Below are 9258 nucleotides of genomic sequence, written 5' to 3'. Positions count from 1 at the left end.
AATCCTAAAAATCCTGCAAGGATCAGGAATCCACACCCCTCTGGGTGCTGCTTGCCCAGCTGGGGCCATCCGTGCCATCTCGGCTTGACATTAGTTTGTGTGTTTTTTAACCAAAGTCTAGCCTCCCACCAGTAAGTCATGTAAGCTGAATGGACGTGACAGCGATGTCTTGACTTTATCTACCAGCCCACACTTGGAGTCCACTACGTCTGTTTTCCCTGGATCTGGACTTCAGTCAGCCATGGTGTAATAAACCACATCTGCAAATTAAAACAGGCTTTTCTGGGTGTTCCATCCTAATGGTGCCACGTAGCAGGTAGAAATATAAGTAATAAAAATATATTTACACCAGTTTCAGTATTTCACAAGAAAGATCACCGTGGGCAGGACTTGAAAGGAATCTAGTGTCCTATTCGTAGCAAAATTGGTGCTTATCTCTTGTGGTGGAAAGTGCCCTCAAGACACAATCAACTTATGGTGACCCTATAGAGTTTTTGAGGCAAGACCTCGAAACCACCTTGGTTTGCCTGTCTCCCTCTGCGTGGCAACCCTGGACTTCCTTGGTTGTCTCCCATCGAAATAGTTACCAGGGCTGATCTTGCTTAGCTTGGTGAGCCAGTTTGGTGTAGTGGTTAAGTGCGCGGACTCTAATCTGGGAGAACCGGGTTTGATTCCCCACCCCTCTACTTGCAGCTGCTGGATGACCTTGGGCAAGCCATAGTTCTGACAAGAGCTGTTCTTGAAAAAGAGCAGTTTCTGTCAGAGCTTTCTCAGCCCCACCTACTTCACAGGGTGTCTGTTGTGGGGAGGGGAAGGGAAAGGAGTTTGTAAGCCGCTCTGAGACACTTTTGGGTAGTGAAGGGCGGGGTATAAATCCAACCTCTTCTCTTCTTCTTTTGAGATCCTGGACTATCTTCAGAGGGAAACAAAGACGTGTAATCTTCCTTGGGTGCCCTGCTTTGTGGCCACTAGAGGGCATTGTATCAACAGCAAAGCCTCCTTGTTGATTGCAAATTCCAGAGAGGTGCTGCATTTGTTGCCAAAGAACCAAGATGCAGGTTTTGCGGTGTCTTAAAAGACTTAACGGATATCTTCTGACCTGTTTTCTTGGGCTGGAACCTACTTCATATATAAGAAGCGTATCCTCTGCAGGCAGATAGAGAGGTGGGATTTGAACATAAGAACATAAGAGAAGCCAGTGTTGGATCAGGCCAACGGCCCATCCATTCCAACACTCTGTCACACAGTGGCCAAAAATACCAGGTACCATCAGTGGGGTTAGAAGGCCATGAAATACATGCCATCGCTTTTAACCTCTCTGTGGAAAACATAAACGCATACAGCATGGTGTAATGGTTAACAGCAACAGGCTCTAATCTGGAGAACTGGGTAAGATTCCCCACTCCTCCTCCACATGACGCCTGCTGGGTGCCCTTGGGCCAGTCACACTTCTCTCAGAGCGCCGTCAGCCTAACCTACCTCACAAGGTGCCTGTTGTAGGGAGAGAAAGGGAAGGTGATTGCAAACCACTTTGAGAGTCTTTAAGGTAGGGAAAAGCGGGGTATAAAAACCTGCTCTTCTTCAACAACCATTCATATCCCCCTATAACCAGTGATGACAACAGTCTCCCTACTTTTGCCCTGAGAACATAAGAAGAGCCTCGCTGGAGCAGGCCATTGGTCCACCTAGCCCAGCATCCTGTCTCACACAGTGGCCATCCAGTTCCTCTGGAGGGCCAATGACAGGGCAGAGAGGCCGAGGCCTTCCCCTGATGTTGCCTCATGGCTCTGGGGTCCCGAGGCTTAGTGCCTCTGAATGTGCCTCGAATCCCCTTTTAAAGCTTTTCATTCCTGTGGCCACCACTTCATCCTCTGGCAGCGAATTCCCCATTTGACTCACTCTCTGGGAAAAGTAGTGTGTCCTGCCATTTAATACCTGTATTGGCTAAGCAAGGCATCAGCGAGTTGGATCCAACTGTGAGCGTCCAAGATGTGCAGGGACTGCCACCCATGAAGCGTGGCATTTGCGGCTTCCCCTACTTCTGGCAGCCCAGAATGCTACCGAAATTCTGCTCCTAGGGCTGAAGAGACACTCCCCCCCCCTTGTCAGAGTAGAATTTTGGGGGCATTTTGGATTGTTGCAGGACGGGAGAACCACTGAAGTTGCCCTCTGTGGATGGGAGTCTTTAATAAGAACATAAGAGACGCCAATGTTGGATCAGGCCAAAGGCCCATCCAGTCCAACACTCTGTGTCACACAGTGGCCAGAAATACCAGTGCCATCAGGAGGTCCACCAGTGGGGCCAGGACATTAGAAGCCCTCCCACTGTTGACCCCCCCCCCAGCACCAAGAAGACAGAGCATCACTTGCCCCAGAGCCCCTATCTATACCTTGTGGCTAATAGCCACTGATGGATCTCTGCTCCATATGCTTATCTAATTCCCTCTGGAAGCCGTCCATGCTTGTAGCCGCCACCACTTCCTGTGGCAGTGAATTCCATGTGTGAATCACTCTTTGGGTGAAGAAGGTCTTCCTTTTATCCGTTCTAACCCGACCGCTCATCACAGAAACGGTTGGAGTCACCCCAGTGTGTTTAAGCCCCAGTTAATGCCATAACAAAGGGAGACTTCGCAATAGCTGCGGTGGAACTCATTAGTGGGCCTTTTTGGGTTTATCTAGAGCCGACATCCCTTTTAGCCCTCCCAGGTGTTCAGCGCTTCTGTGTACTTAGGGTAGAGCAAGTGAATGGCTGCCTTGCTCATGTTGCAGGCTTCTGAGTTTCACAAAGAAACGTCACGGGCCGTAGCTCTTGGATTTCGTGGTCCTTTAACCACAGGGTTGACATTTGTATTCCTTCTACATCCACGTGTCTATATATCATCGCTCTCTTTTTGCGTATGTAATGTAAATGTCTTGTCAAGATGGGTTTCACGCGTCAGATGAAGCGGGCGCTGGTCCACAAAAACACATGCCACGATAAATGTGTTCAAGGTTGCAAAAGATTCCTTTTTGGTTTTGGCCGGAAGTGCCGTCAAGTCGTAGCCGACGGAAGGCGACCATGTTGTGTTTTCAAGCCAAGAGATGAACACAGGTGGTTTGCCATTGCCTGCCTCTGTGTAGCAATCCTCGGGCTTCCGTGGTGGTCTCCCACCCAAATAATACCCTGCTTAGCTTTGAAGATGGACAAGACTGGGCCCGCTTGAACTGACCAGGTCAGGGCCTTTTTGGTTCTTATTGATTACAATCCGTCTTATTGATTACACGTCGGTCCCAGACCATTTAAGGCCTTAAAGGTTAGTACCAGGACCTAGAACCTGATCCGGTTCTGTGCTCAGAACTTAATTCCCAGGCATGGTGCAGTCCAATTCGGGTTGGAGGTGTAAGCTTCTTCCTTCACACATGTCATTTTCTTGACCTGAAATGGCCCCGGAGAACTGCTGTGTCCCTTGGGGGGAAACGTACATATAGCTCACCAACACACTTGAGACTTAAAGTCCAATCATGAAACTCCCAGACCACTGAAAGCTTTATCATCTCTGCAAACACCTGTACCGATTTTAATCTTTGGAGGATTTTAGTTAGTTGGCTCCGCCCCAAGTGTAGTTAGGTTCTTTTAATTCTCTGGGCTATGCCTGGGTTTTATATGTTTACTGATTGTGACTATGTACTTGTCATATTTTATGTCAATTTTATGTACCTATTTTACCCCTTTTGCATTATCTGTTGGTCAAGACTTCGGTCATATAGACCCATAATAAATTGAATTGAATTGAAACTCCCAGACTGCATCTAGTAGGCAGGATCAGAGCAGGTGTGCGGGACCTGTGTGGTAAGGCCTGAAGAGGAGCGGTAGATTCAGCCAAGCCAAAAGGAAGTACCTCTTCCCTCGAAGGTATAATTCTTGCCGAAGTCACTGCCACAGCATGTAATGATGACCGCTAGTTGAGCTGGCTTTGAAAGAGAATGAGAGAGATCCAGGGATGACAGGCCCAGCAATGCCTGTTAACTTTGATGACTAAATGAATCCTCCGTGTTCAGACGCAGCGGTTCTTTGAATGGTAGTGTTGCAGGGCAATAACATGGGGACTCTTCAGTCTGATACTGTCCATGGCGTTTTCTTGGCAAAAATACTGGAGTGGGTTGCCATTTCCTTCTCCAGGGGATCACGCTTGGTCTGAGTTCTCTGCTGTGGCCTGTCTGTCTTGGGTGGCCCTCCACGGCATAGCCCACAGCCTTATCGAACCACGCAAGCCCCCTCGCCACAACAAGGCAGTGATCCATGAGGGGACACTGGAGAAGACCCTGATGCTGGGAAAGATTGAGGACAGCAAAGGATGAGAGGGTTCGACAGTGTCATAGATGCAACGAACATGAAGTTGAGCAAACTTCAGAGGACGGCGGAAGACCGGAAGGCCTGGCGTGATCTGGTCCATGGGGTCGCGGAGAGTCCAACTCGACTGTGCGACTGAACAACAACAACAACTTCAGTCTGAGAGCCAGTTGGGTGTATTGGTGAGGAGCACAGACTCTAATCTGGGAGAACCAGGTTTGATTCCCCACTCCTCCACATGCAGCTGCTGGTGTGACCTTGGGTCAGTCACAAGTTCTCTCAGAGCTGTTCTCTTGCGAGTGGTCCCCGGAAGAGCTCTCTCAGCCCCACCTACCTCCCAGGAAGTCTCTTACAGGGAGGGGAAGGGAAAGGAGAGTGTAAGCCGCTCTGAGACTCCTTTGGGTAGTGAAGGGCAGGATATAAATCCAATCTCCTCTTCTTCTTCTTCTTCTTCTTCTTCTTCCATGTCCTGCTTCTAGATGCTTTCTCGGACCATCTGGCTGAAACAGGGTGCTGGTCTGATCAGTCATGGCCAGGGTTGCTAGCCTCCAGGTGGGAGATACCTGGAGATTTTGGGGGGTGGAGCCTCGGGAGAACAGAGTATGGGGAGGGGAGGGGCCTCAGCAGGTTATGATGCCACAAGAGTCCACCCTCCAAAGCAGCCATGTTCTCCAGGGGAGCTGATCTCTATTGCCTGGAGGTCAGTTGTGATGGCAGGAGATCTCCAGGTCCCCCCTTGGAGGTTGGCAGCCCTAGCCTGGAGATCTCCCAGAATTACAAATGATCTCTATAGCCCATGGTGATCAGTTCCCACGGATTGGCATTGGGGGGTGGAGTCTGTGGTGTTCTGCACCCTGCAGCGGGCCCCACCCTCCCCAAACCCGTCCCCCTCAGGCTCCGCCCTCAAGTCTTCAGGCATTTCCCAACCCAGCACGGGTCAGTCCTGTGGCTGCCGTTCTGTTCTGAGGTGTGTCTAGAAGGCAGCTTCTGCTTTGACTACGTAGGTGGTTGTAATGTGTCCAGTCCAGACAAGTCCAGAGACAAACGCAGAGCTTCGCTCCAAGAGACAATGGACTCTGCGGATCCTAGCCCGCTCCAATCAGGGGGCTAGGTTCCCGGCCGAGAGCCTATGGGACTCTCGGCCACTGTAAATAACTTATAGGGAAGTAGGGGTGTGTTTTGGGTGGTGGTATCTTGGGAGATATAAGCCGGCCTGCGAGCCGGCCAAAGTCGTCTTCTTCCTGATCGAATAAAGTACGCTTTGCTGAAATCACTCTCCGTCTGCGTACTTTTCAGTGGTGGAGTTAGGGTTCCCAACTCTGGGTTGGGGAATCCTCCGAGATTTTGGAGGTGGCGGCTGGGGAGAGGGCGGGGTTTGGGGAGGGGAGGAACCATAGAGTCCACCCTCCAAAGCGGCCATTTTCTCCAGGGGGAGTGATCTCTATAGTTTGGAGATGGGTGGCAATCCCAGGAGATCTCCAGGTCCCTCCGGGCGACTGGCAGTGGAAACCCTCGGTGCCAGTGCTAAGCAGTGAGCCAGCTCACAGTTTTTGTAGCCTCCAGCTCACACATTTCTGTCTCGGCTCAGGAAGGATGGCTCCGGAGCAAACTCATGTATGCCGCAGCCAAATTGATCGCTCACCACTCGAATGCCAGCCGCTCACCAAGGAGGATTTTTGCTCGCGAGACTCCACAGCTTAGAGGGAGCATTGGTGCTAAGACGAAGGGAAGTGGCATTCAGGGCCTGGATCGCTGGACTGTGTCCTTTACTCAGAACTTGCCCGGCCGCCCCCTGTTCTTGTTCACCTCCGTTTCCTCCTCTCTCTTTTTTTGGAACATGACAATCTCTTCACCCTCCCTCCGCCCAAGGAGTTAAGTGAAAGCTAATTAATTCAGTGTTTCAAGCAGGCGGTGGTGTTCCTGAATGGGAGGCCCGAGGCCCATTAGGTTTCTGTTTTCCCCTCTCCCTCCTGGCTTCGGCTCCCCCAAGCTGTGAAGTGAGAAGCAGGGGACCTCGCACCCGGCCCTTGACTCCCCCAAGCTGTGGGGTGAGACGCAGGGGACCTCGCACCCGGCCCTTGCTTTGTCGGAGGGCATCACCGTCCAAGCGAGACTGGCGTGCCCGGGCGGCCCCGATTAGAACCAGCAGAGTGCCAAGGCTGCCTTTAATTCCTCATCCAGAAAAATGCCCTCATTTTACACCCTGCTTCTCCCTGTCAAGGGGAGCCATTAATCAGCTCCGCCACCTTTGGCGTCAATGGTTTCTCTCCGGAGGAGAAGGGACTGGGCGGAAAGCACATTCCGTTCACGCACATACTTTGGGTTGGGTTGGCCTCCTCCAAAAGCTAGACGGGGCTCAGAGGTCAGGTTCCCAACTCTGGGTTGGGAAATTCCTGGAGGGGGGAACCTGGGGAGGGCAGGGACCTCAGCAGGGTATAACGCCATAGAATTCAGCCACCAAAGGCACCACTTTCACTAGGGGAACGAGTCTGTGCATGCTGGAGATCAGTGGTGATTCTGGGAGACCTCCAGGCCCCACCTGGAGGTTGGCAGCCCTACTCACATGCTGGCGAAGAAGGGGGACGGAAGGCTTGTCAGCTTCAGGTGGGACCTGGACTGATCTCCCGGAATCACAGCTGACCCACGTGCTGGAGAGATCAGTTTCCCCTGGAGAAAAGTAGCTGCTCTGGAGGATGAACTGTATGACATAGGGTTGCCAATCCCCAGCTGGGGGCAGGGGATCCCCTGGTTTGGAGCCCCTCCCCCTGCTTCAGGGCTATCGGAAAGCGGGGGCGGGGGATAGCTACTGGGTTCTCCATTACACCTTATGGAGACCGGCCCACATAGGGTAGAATGGAGAATCAACCTGTGGGTATCTGGGGCTCTGCCCTCCCTGTTTTTTGAGACAGAGGCACCAAATTTTCAGCAGGGGTGAAAAGTACGCAAACGGAGAGTGATTTCAGCAAAGCGTACTTTATTCGATCAGGAACAAGACGACTTTGGCCGGCTCGCAGGCCGGCTTATATTCCCCCGAGAAACTGCCACCCAAAACACACCCCTACTTCCCTGTAGGTTATTTACAGTGGCCGAGAGTCCCATAGGCTCTCGGCCGGGAACCTAGCTCCCTGATTGGAGTGGGCTAGGATCCGCATAGTCCATTGTCTCTTGGAGCGAAGCTCGACGTTCGTCTCTGGACTTGTCTGGACTGGATACATTACAAGGGGGTCCAGTTCTATGAGCCCCAAAAGAAGGTGCCCCTATCCTCCATTATTTCCAACAGAGGGAAATCATTTAAAAGGAAGGTGGTCCCTTTAGATGTGACGGCAGGTCACCCGGATCATTCCCTTCCCGGAGCCTCCCTCCCTTCTCTCGGAGGCTCCTGGTGAGTCCCCTGCTTGCTTGTCGGCCTCACCTGGCAACCCCAGTGTGAAAGTACACCCCTCTGAGGTCCTTCTCCTCCCCAGACTCTGCTCTCAAATCTCTTAAGAATTTCCCAACCCAGAGTCGGCAGTCCTGTGAATGGAGGAACTGGGCAGAGCGAGGGGTCACAGCTAAGAGTTTGCAGTGCTTCTCCAAGCACAGAATGGAGAATTTACCAGCTGGTTCATACACTTTCCAGCCCAAAGACCCTCTTACCATGGTGGAAGAACAAGTGTATCTCCCTTTGCAGCTGACCTGATGTGGGAGGCAGGAAGGAATTTCAGACAGACAATATAATCCGGAAGAGCAACGGTTCCCAAACGGTTTCTGGTTTGTCATTTCAGACAGAACCATTTTGGAACCCCAGTTCCCTACCGGAATATATTTGTAATTTCACACACAAACGCTTCTGTCCTGTTTAGGAAACGGAGCTGAAGCGTTTTACCTGTCAACCGCTTCCAAGTAGTCTTCAGTTTCCTTCCTGGTTCCAGTGTGCTTTTCCCCACCGTTTTTTGCCCGCGCGGGCAATCTCCGGCTTTTTGTTGTTGTTGAACATTCGCTTTATAGCGTTATAGCGCTATAGCGCTATGATGCTATGATGAAACAGCAGTATATCAATGCCTTTGGAATGCCTGGAGTGTTTTGTTATAGTGCTATAGCGCTATAAAACGAACGTTTTTTTTTTAAAAAAAAAGCCGGAGATCGCCCGCGCGAGTGAAAAACGGCAGGGGAAAAAGCGGTGCAATCTGAAATGGCAAACCGCTTCAGATCCAGCTCTTTACCGGAAGGGGAAAGCCATATGTGAAATGGCAGCCCTATACCGGTTTACTCCACGACAGATCAAAAACGGCTTCAAAACAGGTTAAAAAGGGTAATGTGAAATTCCTCCAGGAACTCTGATAATGCTTCATGACAGCTCCAGGAGGAACATCCCTAGCACTCGTATCTCTAAGCCCTCGGCACGTGTTTATCCCTCTCCCTTCTGGCTTGGACCCGTATGTTTATTCTGCTTATCCCTCTCTCTTCCGGCTTCGGCTCCCAGAAGCCATGGGCGTGTGCCTGGTGCAAGGATCTCCTGGTTCTCAGGGAATGAGTTTGCACCCTTGAGACCAAGATGGCTGACCTGGAGAAGCAAAGGCAGTCCGTTAGGCACACGGATAAAACTCTCCGGGGCTTGTTAGATGTGTCCCACTCTGAGAATGGCAGCCCCGCCGCTGTTGGGGAGCATGAGGGTTGAGGGGAAACAGGGCACTGTGCTGATGAAGAGGGGAATGTGCCCTCAGAAGGGGCCCCTTCTGTAGTTGGTGAACAGGTATCCTTTCGCACCAAGGAACCATCCCTGGGCAGGGAGGGAGGGGGTTTCTTGGTAGTTGGTGATTCGATCCGTAGGCATGTAGATAGATGGGTTGTGAACCCGCATACTGACCACACTGACCGCATCGTGATTCGCCTGCCTGGTGCGAAGGTAGCTGTGGCGATTCCTTGTTTTTTATATATATATATATATA

The sequence above is a fragment of the Gekko japonicus genome, unplaced genomic scaffold (genome assembly GCF_001447785.1).
Source record: "Gekko japonicus isolate JY-2015 unplaced genomic scaffold, Gekko_japonicus_V1.1 scaffold474, whole genome shotgun sequence".
In the NCBI taxonomy this organism is placed as follows: domain Eukaryota; kingdom Metazoa; phylum Chordata; class Lepidosauria; order Squamata; family Gekkonidae; genus Gekko; species Gekko japonicus.
Note: the sequence above shows the minus strand (reverse complement) of the source record.